Source organism: Triticum aestivum, chromosome 5B (genome assembly GCF_018294505.1).
Source record: "Triticum aestivum cultivar Chinese Spring chromosome 5B, IWGSC CS RefSeq v2.1, whole genome shotgun sequence".
In the NCBI taxonomy this organism is placed as follows: Eukaryota; Viridiplantae; Streptophyta; class Magnoliopsida; order Poales; family Poaceae; genus Triticum; species Triticum aestivum.
Genome location: NC_057807.1, coordinates 359,119,944 through 359,143,998, shown reverse-complemented (window position 1 = coordinate 359,143,998; position 24,055 = coordinate 359,119,944).

Here is a 24,055-nt window from a genome sequence, read left to right as displayed (position 1 = left end):
TTCAGTAGTAAGGTGGAAAGGATAACAGCATGAAATAAACATATATCTATGTAGTATGGTCACTGTATGGTCTATGTCATTCTAGTTTATGTTGCCAAAGCAAGATAGATACAGTTCGAATCATATCTATTTAAGACAAAGCAGCATAGACAGAATATAAGTGTGGGAAACTACACAACAATAACAACACTTGTAATGTGCATGACATGAGAACATAACTGTTTATTCAATTGAAACTGAAATCAACATAGAGCAAGTTACAATAGCAAACAACCAAACATGTTGAAGAAACAGGTTTAGAACATACATGTTGCGCCATTGGAGGTTCAATTGCATCCTTTAAATTTGAAATTGGTTGGTATCAGTAAATACAGTGATGCAAGAGCAAAGTAGTATGAACCATAGCTACGGAACCTGACCTGAGAACAATTCTTCTTCTGCTTTAAGCGTTGACTTCGGGTTCGGAGTGGTGGTCCTCGTGATTTGGGCACTGCAGTTGCCTTACTAAATGCTCGTGTTTGGGTGCTCTGTGGTGGAGATGGTGCTGTGTCAACGGGAACTGTGTGTCTATCTGCTGGGGTTGGGGTTAGAAGGGGTGTAGCTAGTTCTCTGTCCAACTGGGTAGGGGTACAATCTGCATGAGTGTGGGTTATGTGTGGTGGGGCTGATTCTTGGGCAAGTACAACCGTGGTTCTATCTGCATCGACAGGTAGCACGATCTTTTCTGAAGACCGTGTTTTTACTCCCACAGATACTTCCATCACTCCCTCCAATTGAAATGGCTGATAAGCAAGAAAAGTAATTGAATGTACAGACATTGTAAGATAGACGGGTGCAATGGATAGTAGGGAAGAAAACAGGGGCATGAAATAATTCACATTTATGTTGTCTAAGCAAATAGAATAGCAGGACATAATTTCACATATATGATGGCTAATTAAACAGGATAGCATGACACAATTTCACATGTATGATGGCTAACTAAACATGATAGAATGACATACTTCAAAATATGATGACTATGTAAACAGGATGACATGATATAACTATACGATGTGTCTATTAAAGTGGTTAGCATGCCATAAATCACAAACATGCCATTGATGGAAACATGATGGCATGATATAATTCACGGATAGAATGACATAATTTAAAATATGATGACTATGTAAACAGGATGAGATGATATAACTATATTATGTCATTAGAAAATGGGTTGGCATGCCATAATTCAGATACATGATGTCTATGTAAACATCATGGCATGACATAATTCAAATATATGATTTATATACTAAGGAAGTGAGCAGAGGGCAATTGCATATATGATGTGTCAACTAAGGAGATGGCATTCAGTATTGTGTATACGATGTAAAAACTAAGCATTGCAATACAACATATGCATTATATGAGTAATATAACCCTGCCAAGTTTGAGCATACACCTCAGGGGGATAATAGGACTGGTCATCTGCCTCTGAATCCTCCTCTGAAGACCTATCTGTAACCAGCAAGATATCTGCTTCAGCAGGTAGCATTGTCTACTCTAAAGACCTTGTTTTCACTCCAGATTTCTCCATCACCAATTCAAATGGCTGATGCACAGGAAGAGCAGTTGAATATACAAACATTGTCGACAAAAGCAATGAGAAATACAAAAAAAGGACGGTATGATATAATTCACATATATGACGCTTGCCTAAACAGCATGGCATTGCATAATTCACATATATAATGCCTTGCAACAAGATAACATTGCATCATTCACATATATAATGTATTGCAACAAGATGGCATTGCATAATTCACATATATGGTAATTAGACACTAAACATGTGGCATTCACACAAAACATGTCTAAACTAAGCAAATGACATAGCAATGCAAGATACCATACGCACGATATGAGTAACATAAACATGCACCTCAAGGGGGAAATATAAATGGTCATCTATCTCTGAATCCTCCTCTGAGGAGCTATCAGTAACCAGCAAGACATGCGCTTCGTCAGATAGCATTGTCTGCTCTGAAGACCTTGTTTCCACTCCAGATTTTTCCATGACCGTGCCAAATGGCTGATGCACAGGAAGAGTAATTGAATGTACTAAGATTGTTGAAAAATTTAACACATAATAAAAAAATGATGGCATGATATAATTCACATATAAGATGACTGGCTAACCAGGGTGGCATTGCAAAATTCACATATATGATGCCTGGCTAGACAAGATGGCATTGCATGATTCACATATACGATAAAGAAACTAAACAGATGGCATTGACACAAAGCATGTCTAAACTAAGCAGATGACATCTTTAATGTATACAGTAAGCAATGCAAGGCACCATATGCATGATATTACCAACATCAGCATGCCAAGTTAGAGTGAAGACCTCATGGGGTAAATAGGAGTGGTCTTCTCCTTCTGAATCCCCCTCAGAATAGTTATCTTCCTCTTGATTACGATCCGAAATGGGTGGAGGGGGGCTGCCTTTGCGCCCACCATGGAACGACGTCTGCATGAAATTTTATTGCCACGCAAGGCTCGTCTCTTTTGCTCTACATGATCAGTTCCATTGTGTATAATAACTGGCATGCATAGGAATAAAACATAGTGAGATTATGTAAGGAGTGCATGGACAAATCCAGAGTGATGGTAGCAAACTGTGGATAGACCCAAAACCAATGATAGCAGGCAGATAATACCTTTAGTTAAAAAATATAGATAATGGCTCCTTTAATGTTTGTTTGCACCCAACATGAAACTCATAGTAGACACCGGAGATTAACCAGATAGTAGACAGATCGTATTGATTGCTACCCCAATATGTACCCCACAACCATTTAAATACTCAAGTTTCAGCATTACTTTGGACCTAACTCAGAGTCTAATAGGTGAACATGACGATAATGTAGCATGTCATCATATTAAGCGACGCATAACGTAAGCAGACGTGGAAGAGTGCGACCTCTCTTGCGGACCCGTGTAGTCCTCAAGGTCATCTGCTCAGTTGATGATGGTAATGCAGTTGTCGTGGCTGCCGGCGGCGGGGAAGAAGATCTGAGGCGGCGAAAGATAGTCTCGAGAGCGGATCCCTGCTGTGGTGAACCCTTCCGTCATTGGAGCAGCTGAGCTGGGGTGGAACACACCACCGCAGGAGCAGGACAAACCACACAATGTTTTGTTTGACACATATCTGGAACAGAAGTAATTGAGTAAGGGCTTGTTTGAATTTGAGGATTCTAACAATGCAGGGATAGGAAATAGACAGGAATAGGATAGGAATGCATGTGCAAAATAGAGAGTTTAAAAACACAGGATTTCTGCCGATCTGGGTGTTTGATTCCAACAATTGGAAGATCACAGGATGCAAAAAAGCATGGTGAGATTAAGTCAAACAACAAGAAAATGTATGGTTATAATGCTATTATGCTACTATCTCTTAGTCTTGTGCTTGATGAATAGGAATATGAAAAGGAGGAGAAGTGGAAATTAGAATTCCTACGGTTTTTCTTTCAAGGAGACACTAAAGGAACAAATGCTACAGTTTTCCTTTGCTCCATTCCTTTGCACCAAATTCATGAAACGTAGTACCATAGGAAAATTTCCAATTCCTATGTTTTTCATTCACTTTTGGCAGGCTTGAGCAAGGAAAATCCTACACTAAAAAATGTTTTTGTGCTACTTCTATTACTTTGGACCCAGGCCACTACCATACTAGCTCAACTCCCAGGCCCATCGACAAATGCACAGCTCAAACGCGCAGAGATAAATAATGATGGCGTTGAAGAGAGTCCATCACGGATAGCTAAGTTGCCTGGTACCTCACTGCTTGTCATATAGTAGGATAAAATAATCATATTTCCCGTTACTACAAGTGCTCAGTGGACAATATATATAACATGTAGAGTAAAAAAGAAATGCAACAAGTGTACAACCTCTTTGGCGAAGCCATGTCGATCTCAGCGTGATTGGGTTGGCCGGTGAGGATGCTCCGGCCGACTTTGCTGTTGGAGGAGGGGAAGAAGATCTTAGGCGTCTGGAGATGGATCCCGAGGTACTGCTCCGCTGTGATGGACGGTTTCGTTATTGGAGCAGCTCCGGTGAGTTGTACGACGCCGAGGCTGAAGCAGGACAAGAGAGACAACGAACAACGTTAAACTGAGTGGAATTCTAATAGCATCTCCAATACATGACGTAAAATACATAACCACAAAGTTCTAGATGTAAAATACATCAGCCGCTCATCTCTGAACTTAACTATCAAAACTGAACTTAACTGTCGAAACTGAACTTAACTGTCGAAACTGAATTTTGCTGTCGAAACTGAATTTTGCTGTCGAAACTGAACGCACTAGCAAGGTGAGGCTACACGTCGGTCGACTGACTTTTTCATCTCTGGTTAGTCGATTTTGCAGCCGTTGGATACGAAATCAAGGGCCTGCGGTTCATCTTCAACCTCCACCCCACTCAGCCGCCAGCCACCACCAGCCAAACAGCAGCCCTGTGCTGCCCGCGGCCGGCAGTGCGCCACCCCGCCAGCCCCGAAAACACTCCCCACCGCCGGTCCGCCGCCGCCCCAATCATCCCTCTAGACCCCCCGTGCCGAGTTTTTTCTCCGGCGATCCCCACGCCACCGCCCCGCCACCACCGGCGACCACCGCCCCCATCCTAAACCCTAAGATAGATAGTGGGGTACCTCTCCGGCGAGCCCCCCTCCCCGCTGCGGCTGGTTCTTCCTTCACCCCGGCGAGCCCACCCCATGAAAATCGACTGACCCAAAAGTCAATTCAGTCGACTGAAGTGTAGCCAAATCAGAGCAGCATCGCAAACAAGAGCAATAGCAAGAGCAGACCAGGCAGGGGACCGAGAGCAAGAGTAGAGCAGCAGTGCGAGCGAGAGCTAAAGTAGTAGCAACTCCTACTGATGTGTACGTCGCCGCCAAGGGAGTGACGCCGTGGAGGAAGTGGCCGGCGGCGGCGCCGTGGATGGAGCCGCGCCGTGTCGGCTCGGGGCCGAGCGCCGGCAGCACCATGAGATCGAATCAAGAAGAAAATGCGGTGATTAGTGTACAACCTCTTTGGTGGCACCGATTAGGCAGAAGCTTCATCCGAGGAAATGGTGATGATGATGCTCTTCCGGTGGTGCAGGTGAAGACGGCGGTGTGGGAATGGAGGTGGCACAAAAGACGAGGGGAATGTCGGGACAGCTCCTTGGAGGTGGAGGACGGGGTGGCTGAACCGGCGGGACGATGAGATCGACGACGGATCCTTATCTGGTACGGTGGATGAGGGACGTCGAGGTGTTGTTGTGGATGACGTCGTCGAGGTAGAGGCTCCGGCTAGGTGGCGAACGGAGCAGGGTGTGGGGTTTTGTCGCAGGTTTTCGCGGCCTCGGTGTATGAATGGGTGGGCAGATGGGATGGCAGTGGGGAACCATGGCTTAGAGACGCGCTTGTCTGAAATGTGGGGTAAGTTACGAAAGTACCCCCACCTATTTGAGGCGGTTCTTTCGGTTCAGGGGTACCACGGGCATTTCGCGTGTCGGGATTTCACAGGAGGTGGGAGTTTTCGCGCGTGTTGTAATTTCGAAATAGAAAGGCGCGGGTTGAGATGGAGGGAGTTGTCGGAGCACAATGAGAAAAAGATATATCTTAAATATTTCGGGCTAACCAGGCGCGGGTTGAAGAGGCGGGAGTTTCGCAACACAATAGATAGAGACGCTAGCTTCAATTTTCGGCATAACAAGGCGCCGCTTGAAATTTCGGAAGAACAAGCTAAACGTGTACCCAAAAAAAGATAATTTGCACCTCAACACACACAACACACACACAAACACCATTTAGACTAGAGTAAGGTACACGTGCATTGCACGCATGAGATTTGGCAACCAAATTATGAATAAATACCACATTATAGCATGCAAGCTTTGAGTCATATATGCATGATGTAGATGTTCGTTTAATTCTTATAGTTCATTTCATTCAAAATCATCTAGTTTTTATAAGAAAGCTAATCTATTTTAAGATTCATGGAATTGTGCGTTGTAAGACATAAAGTAAAAACAAATAATGGCAAATCATGTAGAAAAACATTTGGGCAATTCTGATACGGGAGATTCTAGAACAAATAAGAAGTGCTTGTGTTTTGATGTTTGTGCCTTATGCTTAAGTTCAACCATGGAGTCTTCTAGATTATCCATGTGGCAAAATCTGGTGGAATCTAGATGATATCCATAGGCCAATAGTGCTCAAATTTGCCATCTTTGGACCATCGCATTCGCCTCATCCAACGACCATCTTTCAAAGTTAAAGTTACCCGCACACAATATAAAAATATATATAATATATTATATATATAGGGGTATAGATATAGTGTAGCGACCCGACCCGAATGGATCAAGTCTCTGTGCTTACGTGTCATCCCTGGATCGGTATGCTGACACACACAGTACTCGAGGATTTATAACAGAGGTAAATCACATGTATAAAGTAACGTAAGTACTATTACCTCAATCCAAAATAGCGGAAGCAACAAGGTTGTGGATTCCCATCAACACCAACGGCAAAGTTGAGTATAGGAAATCGTAACCCTAACGTATCACTTACTCGTCGTAAGATCCTGCAACATGAGACGTTGCACCCACAGAGGGTCAGTACATTGAATGTACTGGGAAATCCACATCATAGAGCAATGATGAATAAAGGCTATCACTACATGCATATTTGGCTGGTGGAAAAGCTCAATGGTTATAGTTTTGCGTAAAGCCAATTTTTCCCTACTGCAGAGGAATAAATTTGTTTAACTATCATGGTGGTTGTTAAACATTGAGAATGGTTGACAGCATTCTGAATCCCAATTAAAAGTACTCATTAAAACCCAACAATATTAATTAAAGTAACATGATGAGATTCACAGGAAAATCAAGTACTAGATACTCAAGATGTCCATAACCAGGGACACGGCTAATCATGATTAGTTTATACACTCTGCAGAGGTTTGCGCACTTTTCCCCACATGACTCGATCGCCTCCGCTTGGTTTCTCGCACTACATGGTGTTTGAGAAACGGATGACCGAGACATAGTCTTTCAGAAGCACTTGCACCTTACATAGGGGTATACCGTACCAACCTACATCCCCTACATCTGCTAGTCCACCCCGTAAGAGTTCGCACAACTTAGTCAACTATGATAGAGCCCATAATAGCATGTGGCTGCACACGGAAGTTTCTAGTTTGAATAATCTCATGATCCCTTTGAGCCTGGGTGGCGGTCCGAAGAAATACAGGCAAGTCCTAGAAACCCAGGTGCCTAGACAGGCAAGTCCTGGAGTAACCAGGTGCCTCAATCCACCTAGATGTGTATGAAAGTTGCCACCTTAAATAAACCATTAATTAACAAACTCACATCTGTCATGGAAAATTCACTCACCCAATCCACGTCTACGAGCATAGTGTGGCATAATAAGCAAACGTAGAAGTAACTCCCAAGGGTTTGAAAATAAAATAGGTAATAGGTACTACCTCAATCTACTTCCCATCCCACAATTTAATTAGATCCTAATCATGCAATGTTTGAGGATTGGTCTAATGCATAAAAACTGGGTATGAGAAAAGGTATGATCAAAGTGTGAACTTGCCTGCAATGTTGATGAAGATGATTCGCACTCAAAACTCTTGATAGTTCTACTCGTCACACTCCGGTCAATCTATCATGAGCAAGCAATGGTAACCACACATAAGCAATCACTCAAAAGATCGGAAAGAACGAAGAGTACGATTCGGAAAACATCAAAACAAGCAAATGACTCTTGCAGCATAAAACAATTTCTAACAGTACCAAAATTGTGTGAATTTGGCCTTATCAGAAAGCTTAGGTCAAGAGCTTTGAAATGCAAGAAGAATCACTCAAATCGGAGTTATAAAACTCAAGTTATGATCAAACGAAGTTCAAATGCAAATCTGATCTAATTCAAATTTTAAAACTTTCAAAAACATGTTTGAGTTGGATTACTGGATAGAGGAGATCATAACGAAGAAGTGGGCGTTGGTTTCGTTGGATTTGGACTAACGAGTAAAAAGTTATAGTCGTTTGAAGAACATGGACTAAACTATGAAGAAACTATTTACATATGGGTCCCTGCCAGAAAAATAAATAAAAGAAAAAACTAAATAGCGAACGTTCGTTTATAAGATCTAAACAGTGGACGCTCGTTGTTTAAATAAAAAACGAAAAAAAACGATCTAGTCTAGGGTTTTTTTAAAAAAACAAATTAAAAGAAAAACCGAATCGGACCGGGGTTGGTTTATACCGGTTCGGCCGGTTTGGGCAGATCGGCCGGCGGGTCGTCGGCGGCGGCGGTTACGGCATCAGCTACCACGGGGAGGCGACTCCAGTGGTCGGCGGCGACGGCGGTGTAGACGGGGAGGGGCGGCGTGGAGCGGCGGTTGCGGTGGTGGCTCCGGCGGCGGTCGACGGCGATGAGGGCGACGGCTGTGGCCTCCGGCGGCGGTGGCGGCGGCGGTGAGATGCGGTGACGGCGGTGCGAGACGCGGGGCGAGGCGAGAGGAGGAAAAGAGGGCGTGGCGTCGGGGCTGGCCTTATAAAGAGGGGTCGGGAGGAGCTGCTTGGGGAAGGGGGCGGCGCGGCGGCGTGGCTCGCTCGGACTCCGGCGAGTCCGGGTTGAGCACGGGAGGAGGAAGGCGGCGCGACTTGGGCCGGCTGGCTGGGCTTCGGCCCAATTGGCCCGGGGAACTCTTTTTTTTTGTTTTAAAAAAACATTTTCCGGGAAACAATAGAAATAAACCACCAAAAATGAAAATATACTATAGGCATATAATATATCAAAATTTTCAGAAAAAGATTTCCTACAAGCTGAACATTATTATAGCTTTAAATAAAACCTACAAAAATTCAAATAATTCAATCAGTGCTACTGTTCTAATAAAATCCCATACAAATCATTTTAAAAATACCAAAATGATTCAAATTTATTTCTCTCCAATTTTTCTGATGTAGGGAATCATGTTACCCTAATTTCTGTATATTTTATTTTTGGAGAAAAATAATTTGAATAAAACTCAGATAACTCCAAATTGAAAAATAAATTCAAAAGAACTTTGAATTTAATTCTTTTAAACTCCCAACTCATATTTCATATGTTTTGAAGAAGTCATTTTATCTTCTCTCATGAAAATCATTGAGCTGCTTGAACTTTATGAATTGGAAATAATTTCAAATGAAATTCAAATATTTTCAACACCCCTTTTCATTTAAATAAATGGAAGAAGTTATGTCATCTTCTCTCCAGGGTTTTGTGGTGAAAATAATTTGAATTCACGGAGATCACGAATGCAAAATGAAAGTTTGGGAAAGTCCTTTTATTCCCTCTCATTTAACTTTCAAAAAGTTTCGAATTGCACTCAATTTCACACAATCAAACAAACAATCAATCAAATCTATCTATTTAATATAACATTCCAAAATTTAGAATTTTGGGATGTTACAAACCTACCACCCTTAAAATGAATCTCGTCCTCGAGATTCGGAGAGGCTAGCAAGAAATAGGTTAGGATAGGGGTCTTCTCAAAATCCATCGATCGTCTCCGGGGTCTCGGGTGCTACCACCCTTAGAAGCATGGTTACGGTTCCATCAAAACTCATATACTCCATCCTTATTACTGACAGTGTCGGTCTTCTCAGATCTTAAGGATAATTCCTTCTCTGGGCTCTTCCGGTAGTGACATAACCTTTTTCCTCAATTCTTCGGTCCTTTCATCTTGCTAAGGTTATTCCTAGACTGGGTCTTCTTAGCTGACGGGTCTTGCGCCAATACTAAACAACTATCGATATCTCATGGTGGTCAACAAGTTATGGTTTCTCCTGCAGGAAACGGGTCTGGTTGAGCCTCACCGTATGTCCTACGGTTTGGCAATAACTGCCTTGTACAGGAGAAAATGCTTATACCATTCTAACGTTCAAACAAGGTTTTTGATCGTCGTCTCTCTACTATAGGTAAGTCACTCAGATTTACCATCCCATATAGCAAGGCGAATAATAAGAGTAAGTCGGTATGGTGATCAATCCATCCCGCACCAAAATCATTACCGTGTATATGGTTTAGCAAATCTTGCATTCTAACACTCGGTCATCCTCACAAGCATTGCAGAATTTCTCTTGTCGACGAACCAAGTTCGGATAAATCCATTGATTCTACAAGCCAAAGAAACATCTATCGTTCCTTAACAACTCTCGGGTTTTGCATAAACTCCTATAGATTCATCGGTTGATAAAGTCGTAACCTCTTCCGGGGTTTTTCCTTCAGCAAGAGCATGCTTGCTTCTTGGCAGGTCCTGGGGCCTGTGGGTTATGGCCCATCTCATCACTTGTATACCTTGAACTCATCATCGAGCAACTGATCATTATTCCAACATCCAGTTTCCGAGCATTCTTAAATCCATCTCATTGTACTGTCTTCCTTCCTTCTATTGGCACCAAACTAAGACGTGATTACTCAGACTCGTCATGGAATTTCCATTGATCCATATTTCCAACATCATACCTCCTTTATATCCAATAGTAATACATCTCTTCATCCTTGTGGGATGTCCCACATACCGAGATAAAAACTTATACTTATGAAGTCCATACTCCACTTCGTGGAACATCATTACCCTTTCCAGGGTCAAGAGTCCTTACAGGGGAATATTGGCCATCTCTGCATGGCACTTCTTCAACTGGGAAACATGAAACACATCATGAACCCTTACAGTCCTTCGGGTGATTCCAATTCATTGGCCACTTCTCCCATACGCTCTAAAACTCGGTATGGTCCTACAAATCTCGGGGCTAACTTTCCCTTAACTCCAGATCGTTTAACTCCTCGCAGAGAGGACACATGAAGACATGCTCTGTCTCCAATTTCATAGACTTCCTCCTTGCGTTTTTGAGTCTGCATAACTCTTCTATCTAGACTAAGCTACCTTCAGTCTATCTCGAATCCACTTAGCATTCTCTTCTGAATCCTTGATCACATTTGATCCAAACAACTAACGGTCTCCAACTTCATCCCACATCAACGGTGTCTGGCTCCTTCTCCATTCAAAACCTTAAAAGGGGCCATCTTCAAACTGGCTTGGTAACTGTTGTTGTATGAGAACTCCGCGTAAGGTAGATTATCATTCCTACTAGATCCATAATTTAGCGCATGCTCTCAAGAAGTCTTCCAGAATCTTATTGACTCTCTCGATCTATTCATCTGTCTGCGGATGAAAGGCTATACTGAACTCTAGCCTAGTACCCAAAGTGTGGTGCAGCTGATTCCAAAACTTTGAGGTAAACCATGTTCCTCTATGTTGGTCCTCGGAACTCCATGCAGACATACGATCCTGGTCAAATATATCTTGGCCAACTTCGTAGTTGTATAGGTAGTTTTCACTGGGATAAAGTGAGCCACTTTGGTCAAGCGAATCAACTACTACCCAGATAGAGTCATATCCTGTTCGGGTTCTGGGAAATTCGGTAATGAAATCCATGCCAAGCTTATCTCCACTTCCATTCGGGTATCGGCATAGGCTGTAGTAATTCGGCTGGCTTCTGATGCTCTGCTTTTACTCTCTCAGGCATACATCACCTACGACTACATACTCCGAAATATCCTTCTTCATACCAGTCCACCAGAAACACTCCTTCAAATCCAAATACATCTTGGTGTTTCCAGGGCGAATGGTGAGTCATGAGCCTCTTGAAGTATTTACCTCCTCATCTTTGCATTATTGGGAACATATACACGGTCCTCGAACCATAAGATGTCGTGCTCATCCTTACGAAAACATTTGGCTTTTCCTTTGCTCATCCTCTCTTTTACCTCAGCAATCTCTTTGTCATCCTTCTGAGCTTCACAGATCTTTCCGAACAATGTAGACTGAACTTCCATTGCTGCAACAAAACCTTTGGGAACAATCTTCAACCGAAGTTCCCTAAAAATTTCTCGGCTAATTCCTTTGGTAATCCCCCGCTTATGAGGGTATTCATCCTGGTGTTCTTTATGGTTGTGTCCTATTTCTCCACAAAGCATGTATGCACTTTCTCCATATCATTCCATAAGGCTTCAACTTCTAGGACACAAGCCGAGACTTCGGCAAAGTCAACTTAAATTCCTCCCAAGTGGTTACTCCTTGCCATCCATTGATGGTTTGGTACATCCTCCACCAAGTAGCAGCACCTCTTTCAAAACACTGAAGAGCATGCTGGGTCATATCCTTTCCGGTTATAGGGTTATTCTTCATGTGATCCTCCATGTTCTGAATCCATTGGTCCATCTCCAATTGACTCATCGGTCCAGAAAATATACGCTCATCTCCATTCATACTCTATTGGGTCCATGGGTTTGGGGTGGGATAAGAGAGATCGAGAGGGATGCACACAGTACAAACAATAGTTTTGAAAATACAGATTTTATTGTGGCTGTCGGAAAAACATCAAACAAATGACCGCTCACAAACGTCGCATCTAACATAGGTATAAAACAGGGGTTTGGTCTTCTAATGGTCTGTAGATCTCAACGTCATCAAACTCTTCAAGTCTTGGTCATGTCTCCGATGGCTCCTTCTGATCATGTTGGACCTTCTCAAGTCCTTTCGCCACATCATCTCTGTTGACGCGAAGTCTCTCATGACATCCTTTAATATTCTGGAGTTGCGTTCCAAACTTCTAGGTTTCCACATCCTTGGCATGAACCATGGTCATACTGTCTTTCAGTTCCTGACGAATCTCCGGTATCTCGAGGTTTTGCTCCTCCAGCTTGACTACTTTCAGTTTCTGGATCCTGAATTCTTCACAGAATGCTCGTTGTCAAATACGGCTTCCTGCAGATCCACCTTAAACTTCTTCATGTAATACTCCAGATCCTAGCGATGCACCAGCTAAGGTTAAAATTGCATCCTTTGCTGACAGATTCTCCATCAGCCTTCTACCATCCAATCCTTTTGTGCATATGCATGCTTAACTCAGCATGGTGACAATAGCAGAGGCGAATGATAACATCATGAATGTCCATGTTCTAGTCTTTCTCCGATACACCTTGATCTCGGGTATTGACAGCTTCCTTAGTCTACCAAGTTCCATAAGTGTAGCCTTCCTTGGTCATACCAAATCTGGAAATTCTTCATATTCTCCTAGTCTTCGAAGTCTTTATCCGTCATATTTTCCATTATTATAATGCTCGGTAAAATCCTCTTCATTCCGAAGTGGTCTTAGTTGTCTGATATCTTGTCCTTCTTGGAGTGGTCTCATCAGTCGAATCTCCATGGGGTCAAAAGGGGAAAGGGGTATAGTCTCAATAAAAGGAATTTTTGAATAATCTCAGAAGAGAAGAGAGGTAAAAGATTCTTTTGAAAAGAAAGTTGTAGAGAAAATTCTTTCCTATGGGCTTGCCAGTTTCTAGGGCCACGTCCTACAGTCAACATGTGCTCTGATACCATCTTGTAGCGACCCGACCTGAATGGATCAAGTCTCTGTGCTTACGTGTCATCCCTGGATCGGTATGCTAACACACACAGTACTCGAGGATTTATAACAGAGGTAAATCACATGTATAAAGTAATGTAAGTACTATTACCTCAATCCAAAATAGCGGAAGCAACAAGGTTGTGGATTCCCATCAACACCAACGGCAAAGTTGAGTATAGGAAATCGTAACCCTAACATATCACTTACTCGTCATAAGATCCTGCAACATGAGACGTTGCAGCCACAGAGGGTCAGTACATTGAATGTACTGGCAAATTCACACCATAGAGCAATGATGAATAAAGGCTACCACTACATGCATATTTGGCTGGTGGAAAAGCTCTATGGTTACAGTTTTGCGTAAAGCCAATTTTTCCCTACTACAGAGGAATAAATTTATTTAACTATCATGGTGGTTGTTAAACATTGAGAATGGTTGACAGCATTCTCAATCCCAATTAAAAGTACTCATTAAAACCCAACAATATTAATTAAAGTAACATGATGAGATTCACAGGAAAATCAAGTACTAGATACTCAAGATGTCCATAACCGGGGACACGGCTAATCATGATTAGTTTATACACTCTGCAGAGGTTTGCACACTTTTCCCCACATGACTCGATCGCCTCCGCTTGGTTACTCGCACTACATGGTGTTTGAGAAACGGATGACCGAGACATAGTCTTTCAGAAGCACTTGCACCTTACATAGGGGTATACCGTACCAACCTACATCCCGTACATCTGCTAGTCCACCCCGTAAGAGTTCGCACAACTTAGTCAACTATGCTAGAGCCCATAATAGCATGTGGCTGCACACGGAAGTTTCTAGTTTGAATAATTTCATGATCACTTTGAGCCTGGGTGGCGGTCCGAAGAAATACAGGCAAGTCCTGGAAACCCAGGTGCCTAGACAGGCAAGTCCTGGAGTAACCAGGTGCCTCAATCCACCCAGATGTGTATTAAAGTTGCCACCTTAAATAAACCATTAATTAACAAACTCACATCTGTCATGGAAAATTCACTCACGCAATCCACGTCTACGAGCATAGCGTGGCATAATAAGCAAACTTAGAAGTAACTCCCAAGGGTTCAAAAATAAAACAGGTAATAGGTACTACCTCAATCTACTTCCCATCCCACAATTTAATTAGATCCTAATCATGCAATGTTTGAGGATTGGTCTAATGCATAAAAACTGGGTATGATAAAAGGTATGATCAAAGTGTGAACTTGCCTGCAATGTTGATGAAGATGATTCGCACTCAAAACTCTTGATAGTTCTACTCGTCACACTCCGGTCAATCTATCGTGAGCAAGCAATGGTAACCACACATAAGCAATCACTCAAAAGATCGGAAAGAACGAAGAGTACGATTCGGAAAACATCAAAACCAAGCAAATGACTCTTGCAGCATTAAACAATTTCTAACAGTACCAAAATTGTGTGAATTTGGCCTTATCATAAAGCTTAGGTCAATAGCTTCGAAATGCAAAAAGAATCACTCAAATCGGAGTTATAAAACTCAAGTTATGATCAAACGAAGTTCAAATGGAAATCTGATATAATTCAAATTTTAAAACTTTCAAAAACACGTTTGAGTTGGATTACTAGATAGAGGAGATCATAACGAAGAAGTGGGCGTTGGTTTCGTTGGATTTGGACTAACGAGTAAAAAGATATAGTCGTTTGAAGAACATGGACTAAACTGTGAAGAAACTATTTACATACGGGTCCCTGGCAGAAAACTAAATAAAAGAAAAAACTAAATAGCGAACGTTCGTTTATAAGATCTAAACAGTGGACGCTCGTTGTTTAAATAAAACAGAAAAAAAACGATCTAGTCTAGGGTTTTTTTTAAAAACAAATTAAAAGAAAAACCGAATCGGACCGAGGTTGCTTTATACCGGTTCGGCCGGTTCGGGCAGATCGGCCGGTGGGTCGTCGGCGGTGGCGGTTACGGCGTCAGCTACCGCGGGGAGGCGACTCCGGTGGTCGGTGGCGACAGCGGTGTAGACGGGGAGGGGTGGCGTGGAGCGGCGGTTGCGGTGGTGGTCGACGGTGACGAGGGCGACGGCTGCGGCCTCCGGCGGCGGTGGCGGCGGCGGTGAGATGCGGTGACGCCGGCGCGAGATGCGGGGCGAGGCGAGAGGAGGAAAAGAGGGCGGCGGCGTCGGGGCTGGCCTTATAAAGAGGGGCCGGGGAGGAGCTGCTTGGGGAAGGGGGCGGCGCGGCGGCGTGGCTCGCTCGGACTCCGGCGAGTCCGGGTTGAGCACGGGAGGAGGAAGGCGGCGCGACTTGGGCCGGCTGGCTGGGATTCGGCCCAATTGGCCCGGGGAACTCTTTTTTTTGTTTTAAAAAAACATTTTCCGGGAAACAATAGAAATAAACCACCAAAATGAAAATATACTATAGGCATATAATATATCAAAATTTTCAGAAAAAGATTTCCTACAAGCTGAACATTATTATAGCTTTAAATAAAACCTACAAAAATTCAAATAATTCAAACAGTGCTAGTGTTCTAATAAAATCCAATACAAATCATTTTAAAAATACCAAAATGATTCAAATTTATTTCTCTCCAATTTTTCTGATGTAGGGAATCATGTTACCCTAATTTCTGTATATTTTATTTTTGGAGAAAAATAATTTGAATAAAACTCAAATAACTCCAAATTGAAAAATAAATTCAAAAGAACTTTGAATTTAATTCTTTTAAACTCCCAACTCATATTTCATATGTTTTGAAGAAGTCATTTTATCTTCTCTCATGAAAATCATTGAGCTGCTTGAAGTTTATGAATAGGAAATAATTTCAAATGAAATTCAAATATTTTCAACACCCCTTGTCATTTAAATAAATGGAAGAAGTCATGTCATCTTCTCTCCAGGGTTTTGTGGTGAAAATAATATGAATTCACGGAGATCACGGATGCAAAATGAAAGTTTGGGAAAGTCCTTTTATTCCCTCTCATTTAACTTTCAAAAAGTTTCGAATTGCACTCAATTTCACACAATCAAACAAACAATCAATCAAATCTATCTATTTAATATAGCATTCCAAAATTTAGAATTTTGGGATGTTACATATAGATATGTGATGCGAAAGCAGCCCATCATCTCCAATTAGAATAGTGTGTCCATGTACGGATGCGACATGGGCAAATTATGTCTGCCATCGGTATCTCAAATTCAAATCAGTCTGACCTTGTTCAATGTGTATACGTTACAACATGCTCATTTCCAAACCACACCGCGCAGATCTCCGTTATATTCATGCATGCATGGGTTTAAAACATCAGGATCTCTTATTCAAATATTTGAATTCAACTTGACATTGATTATGACCTCACCTATTCTTTTACACCCACATAGTAGTCTTCTCTTTATAATTGTACCACTAACTTTCTCTCGTGCATGCATGCACACACACTACTAGTCGGCATTATCTATCGCACGCATGCAATCTTTTTCTTCAGGTCGGTCTCCCATGAAGGCACACACCCACACACATCCCCCTCTCCATCATATCGGGCATTCTGTATCTCTAACGCGTGCATTCGCTACGGTCGATGTTCCTCTATGTATGTGTGTATATAGCTAGGTCTTTCATAGTTTTCCACACAAACCGATCAATCGATATATCTAGTGAGGTCTCACCCTCTCTCCCACGTCCACATCGATCAATCTATACCTCTCTATATAGGATTAACATAAATAGCTAATACACCCACATTAATTATATATTCAACGTCCCCCTCTCATCATCCATGCCTTCCGCTTCATCTCTCAGACACGTGCACAATGGCGAAGACAGGGGGCAGTAAGGGCCCTGCCCCCCCCCTAACATCACTATATATTGAGGCTAATATGAATGTGATAGTTAGACAATTGCTGCTAAAAAAGGTTAAATTTCATGAATTGACCCTCCTCGTAAAGGATTAGCAATGCTTGGCCCCCTAGCTCATTTATTTTTCATGGCTCCACCACTGCGTGCAACAGCGCACATGTTCGCCCCTTCTCTCTAAATATCGATCTCGCACTTGTGCATTCCTTCATAGTCTCCCTCCACTCGGCTCCTCGCACCATCTTCAAGCCCCCCACCGGATTTTGCCACATGTACAATCTAGCAGACTCCATGGTTGAACTTAAGCATAATGCACAAACCTCAAAACAACAGTGGTTCTCTTCTGTTCTAGAATCTTCCGTATCATAATTGCCCAAACTTTTTTTCTAGTTGAATTGCCATTATTTGTTTTTACTTTATGCTTTACAACACACAATTCCATGAATCATAAAATAGATTAAGGGCTTCTTTGATTCAAAGGATTCTCAAAGGAATTTTGGAGGATTCTAATCATTAGGAATTTTTCCTATCTTGGTTGTTTGATTCGTAGGATTGTAAACCATAGGAATTTTTCCATATGATTCATTTGCACTAAATTTCATAGGAAACATCCCATCCACTCAAACCTCTTTGAAAGAATTCTGCGTTTTTTCTATGTACAATCAAACACTCATACAATCCTATAGGATTCAAGACGACATTCCACTATAATCCCATGTTTTTCCTATTCATGTGTTCTTAGCTTTTTTATAAAAACTAATTGAATTTGAATGAGATGAACTATAAGAATTAACGAAGGGCTACATCACGCATATATGACTCCGAGCTTACATGCTATAGTGTGGTATTTATTCATAATTTGGTTGCAAAATCTGATGCGTGCAATGCACGTGTACCTTACTAGTACTTAGAGTATGTGCAAAACACGTAAATTAGAATACCAATGGCACGCTACATAGTGTCTGTCTTACAGTTCATGAAGCCATGTGGCACATGTGGAGACGTTGTCGCGACCTCCTTGCATGGATTGATCACAGTGACGTTCTGCTGGTTCCAGAAGAATGTACTCGTCCTCCCTGAGCCATACTGGCGGTACATGCATGAAGCGAAGATGTGCACGCATGCCACGCACGCACTCATTCCCTCGCACGCACACGCGGGTACACGGGCGGACGCAATTTTGTACCAAGATCCACCCCATGTGATAATTTGACGTGTGTAAAGTCGTTCACTTCATTGATGGTCAATTAATACAGTGCATGCAAATTGAGTGGACGTGAGGGCGGAAGAAAGACATTATTACTCCACTACACGCATGCGACTAGTTAAATCGTGGGTTGCTAGTAGTACTTCCATTGGTCTTCTTCATATTTTCTACCAATTTTTACAGTAACATAATATTTACGCATTTGAGCAGTGTAGTACTTGAAATTTATGTTCCGCTAAACTCATGGGAGCCATTTCGAGCCTCGAAACCAAAACCATCAATTAATCTTTACCTTGTTCCCATCACATTCGAAAGCCTGCTCACACCTACTAGTACGTACCAAACCTGAACATGTTCTCACTATGCAGGTATTAGTACTACTAGTGCTAGTACTTAGGTTATAAAAAGGGGAACTACCTAACCAAAAATTACTCTACCTTTCCTTTTCATAAGTGCTTCTTCTTCGTCCGTCGTTGCCATGGCCGGTGAGCAGAGCTCTAGGTCGAGAACTACTCGTAACAAGGGAGCGGCAACCAAGGCTGCGGAAAAAAAAGAGGGCTCGCCGCCGCACAAAGACCTCGAAAGATCTCTCACGGGCAGGCGATGGCTCCCAGGAGCGCCCTAGCCACGGAGGCGAACATGCCGAGCCGGCGGAGCTGGAGTCGTTATCCCTCGACGGCATGCCCGATCAGCTCAAGAAGCACCTCAATAAGCAGAAGGAGTGCATCCAAGGCTTGACGGAGTTGGGGAAGGAGAGCCTCGACGACATGCCCGCTGAGCTCAATCAGCAGGGGGAGTTGACCGCCGGCTTGGTGATGCTGCTGAAGAAGAGCATTGCCTCGGAGAAGAAGGCGACCGGCGAAATCCTGCGACTTCAGGAGGACAAGGCAAAGCTCTGCCACAAGATCGACCTGTTGAAGGAGAAGAACACCGGCTGGAAGAAGCTGCATGAGAATAGTAGTTCCTCAATGAAGATGCTGCAGGCGCTCGTCATGGAATAGAAGGAGGAGTTGGCGAACTTCCGCATCGAGCACCTGGCTGCTGTCAAGGTACATAATGTGACCGTGGAACAGATGATGAAGGCTCGCGTCGAGAAATCCCGCGTCATGGACAGAATGAAGAAGATGGCGGAGGAGACGCGCAAGGAGATGGAGGTCATGGAGGCGATGAAGAAGAAGTTACAACTCCGCGGAAAATTAGATCATTTGGGGTGATAATCTTCCTTCTTCTTTTGCCGTTGTGTTTCATCTTTTGCTTCGGGTGTTTCGCAGCACGTGTCACGTTCTCTGCGAGGCATGAATAAAATAATGGTTTTTGTTTTTTGAGGGAATGCATAGAACAATGGTAACAATGAGATGACTAGCAAATTAGATCATTTTTATCGCCATATGGCACTAGGCTATCGTGTTTCGTGCTCCTCCGTCGCAGTACTACTCCAGTGGAAAACTTGAGTATACCGCACGGTTCTTTGCTCCTCCTCGATCAGGTCGTCGGTGCATTTATACGAGCAGTCAAATCACAAGGCCCCGCCTTCCAGCAATAATGAGCTGTCAAATCACAAAGGCCCTCGCCTCTCATGAAACCGACCAAGCTAGACTGCCCCGCCCTCTAGCCTTTTAAAAAAATGTATACTTTTGTACAACAGTAGTATCGATGGATTGCGCCATGGAGCAAAACTTGAAATAAAAAAAGGTGGTACATATAGAGAGCGCTCATCGCCAAATTATGCATATAGTACTATTAAAAAGACTAGTCACAATAATGGTGTCCAGCACAACCCACCCCTCAAGTAAAACTAAGCACCCTGGAATTCTTTGACAAAACTAAGCACCCTGAAATTCTTTGACAACTAAACTGCTGGCTATATGATGTTGGCCATATATATTGTATGTATATAATGTGAAGAAACGACTGGTAGTACTATACCAACTAAAAGATGAAATGTAAGAAATACTAGTATGTACTTACAGAAGAGTTAAAGTAACAAGACGAAACATAACATAGTTCTGCTGGGGGCTCAACACAATACACCCCTAAAATTAAATTAAGCACACCTGAAATTAAACTTTGCAACTATTCTGGTAGACACTGCATTAGAACCACCATGAGCAACGACACTGCCACCTTACTCGGAGTCCTCGTCCATGTCCTCGACTTCGTCGTTGTCCCTCTTCCTCTTGGCCGATACTTCTTTGCTTGAACCGCCAACTTGGTTGTTGCTCTTCATCCAACCCTTGTAGATATTGAAACAAAGGTAGCCATCCATTGCAGCGTACTGGATGTGGTCTATATCTAGTACATTCCGCTGCCATGCATGACGATGAAATGTGTATGGAGGTTTCTACAGTTTACATTATGAAGGATGAACCATGGCTCCTGCCAGGGTCAGCATTGAAGGTTGACGAGAGGACACCAGCCGATTCTTTTGGAGGTCGAAGGTGTTGCCTACAACGAGGCCTATTCGACGCAGGACTTCTTTGTCGTTACCAAAGTCTACAGTAACGAATTTGACTTGGTTGCTCTCCAGGAAGTCCTTAAAATCCTGGCACTCAACGTCGGCATGGCATATGTGGTAGACCAAGCATAAGTCATACACGCAAACCTGGATCACGGCGGGCTTCTTCCTCTCTTCGTCCTTTAGATCCTTCTCTCGTCCCACGACTATGGTGTACTCAACATCTAGCCCAGCGACCCACTCATCATCTGAGTCTTCGAACATGCGTCTGAAGCGAGAAAGGCATCCTTTCACCGTCGTGGAAGAACGGGTGTAGATGACGTCGAACTCATCGCCGGTGATGGTTCTAACCTTGTACTCACGTTGATCGGGGAGATTTGGGACGCCATGGATTTGGGAGGAGGGTTAGGATTAGTGGAACTATCATAATGTACTAATGTGAAAGGACGGGACGACTAGGAGCGAACCGCCATAGTATTAAAGGACGTGCGGGGACGAGTACGAGCGAACTGCCAGCGTGCGAACGGCAGGGTAGTGGCTTTCCATTCTCCCATGATACGGGCTTCCGAGAGCCCTTGGATCGGAGATCAAATGGTTGCACGGCGTGATTCTAGACCTATGGGTGAATATCCTATCCTGGGGGGTTATTCTGCAAATTTTTAGCAACTTAGCATGCGACAGTTTGATCTCAGATCCAGGGGCTGCCAGTAGCCCGTATCATTGTCACGCCTACCACGACCGTCGCGTCACTCGCATGGTCGCGCCCTTGGAGATTTAACATGGTGCGTTAGGCTATCTGATGTTGGCATGTCATACATAGTCATCACTTAGTCACTCATACAACAACAAGGTTGGCTATAAGGTTGGCTATAAGTGTATTTTTTTACTCCTCTCTATCTCTTTCTTCGTACTCCCTCCGTCCCATAATATAAGAACGTTTTTGACACTAGCTAGTGTAGTGTCAAAAACATTCTTATATAATGGGAAACAGGGAGTACTAGTATTTATTGCATTTGCCAAGGAGTGACCTCTTTCAATGAAATGGTGTTGATAAGTTTGCTTAATTTAATTAGCTATAGACTCAAAATTGTCTTTTCACCTAGGTACACATGCTTAGCACCGTTTCTTCCTTGGGTCACCAAACTAGTCTCTTTCTTCTTGATTAACTTGCCACATCAGACTTTATGCCTATGTGGCAAGCTTAAGCACCTGTAGGAGCAAGTAAGTACAATAGTGCGCTTTACATGGAATTTTTGCATATGTGGAGGAAAGAGAGGCAAGGAAAAAGTGGAGAAGTGGGCTCTCTGCAAGAGCCAGCCTCTACTACTACATGGTGGAGCATTGGGAGAGGCACCTGTATGGAGGTGGTCAGGAATCGGGAGACTCACGCCTGTCGTAGCACCGCAGTTAAAATGATAATGGCAGGTCAAATCACGGGGCCCCACCTATCCAGCAGTAACTCGCTGTCAAATCACATAGCCCTACGTTTGCAGCAGCCTACTCCCTTGTCTTCTCGCGTCTCTGTCGAACCGACTAGGCGGAACTGTCCCGCCGCCTACCGGGCAGGAAAATCCCCGCCCTCGACTTTTAAATTGTATACAAATACTAATTTTGTATCCATGGATTGCGCCTGCGCCATGGAGCAAATCTTCTAGAAAACGGCGGTACACATGTACGGAGTATACAGCACGCCCCTCGCGTTCGCGCCGCACCCCAGACGGTCGGTCGGTCTGGCATGCTGCTCTTCGAATGGAACGCGCGTCATATTGTGTTCACACACACATGTGGGACGACAATTGAGAACCGACCATAGGCACACTCCCCGGCCCCGCAGGTCGAGTGACTTAATAGAAGAGGGAGACGAGCGATAGTACTAGAGAAGTGTTGTACTACGTTGGTGCCTGGACGATCCCTGCAAGACACAGAAGATCAGTTCGTCCATGCATGTGACCAGACTCCAGCAGACACGCCTGGGTTGGCTATCGTCTACATATCGTGCAGGCTGTGTTGTACATGGCTGTAGTTGTGGTGAGAAATCTAAAAAAAGGTTTCTTGTCATCTCGCAAAATTATGTGTCGTGTGCTTCAGATCACTGCGAGGGTTAAACAGCAACAACGGAGTTGGGCTTGTCATTGGGGGCACATGCACGAACAGTGACTACTCGGCTGCCATCTAGGTCAAGCCGGCTATGTTAATTAGGAAATCTATCGACGGACCCCTTTTCTACGAGTTTATGTTTAATTTGAGCTTTGTTCCTCGTCTAGTTTGTCCGTCGGGATTCATGTTGTCTCCTTTGGGCAGTGAGGTTATGATTTCTTGTCATGCGGCATTTTTTTATGTTATATGTTATAATCCGACGCTTCAGATCAAAATGATGACAACTGCACCTCTGGGCCACGTGCATGAAGACTTCTCGACAGTCATTGACGAGGTCAAGCCAGCTCCGGTAGACAAAAGAAAACTAAGTACTACTCCACTATATAGGCAGGAGCCTCCGTGCTTGCTTGCTAGTGTTGCTCTCTTCACACTGTCTCGGCCTCTCCATATCTAAACTAGACAGCGGTGGCCACACTCTCTCTATCTCTCTGCTCACCGCTGGTCACAGATCCAGCCGGATCCTCTCCGTCGGGGAAAGTGAGAAGGTGCAACGTTCACGCGATCTTCCTCGGCGACGGCTCTTACCCACTGCTGGGCGCGTCCCGATCATCCTACCTTGCCGTTCTCTCCCAAGCACCGCTGGCGAGGGAGGGCCTCCGACCCCTTCTTCCTCGCTGTCGTAGTGTGGGCAGATCTGGCCTCCCGCCGCCCACCTAGCGACATCCCGGCGACCATCAGGTATAACTTCCTACGAAACCGGCCTTTCTCTACTTCCCGAGCTCCTGACGTCGCTGCATTTGTAACTTCTACTATTTCTCAGGCCTCCTCGTAGATAGGATCGATCGGCAATTTGAAAACCACCTAATTTTTTTACGTTTAAGAGGTAAAACTAGTTCATGCACTCGAAGCTAGTACTACTTGGTTCAAACAAGG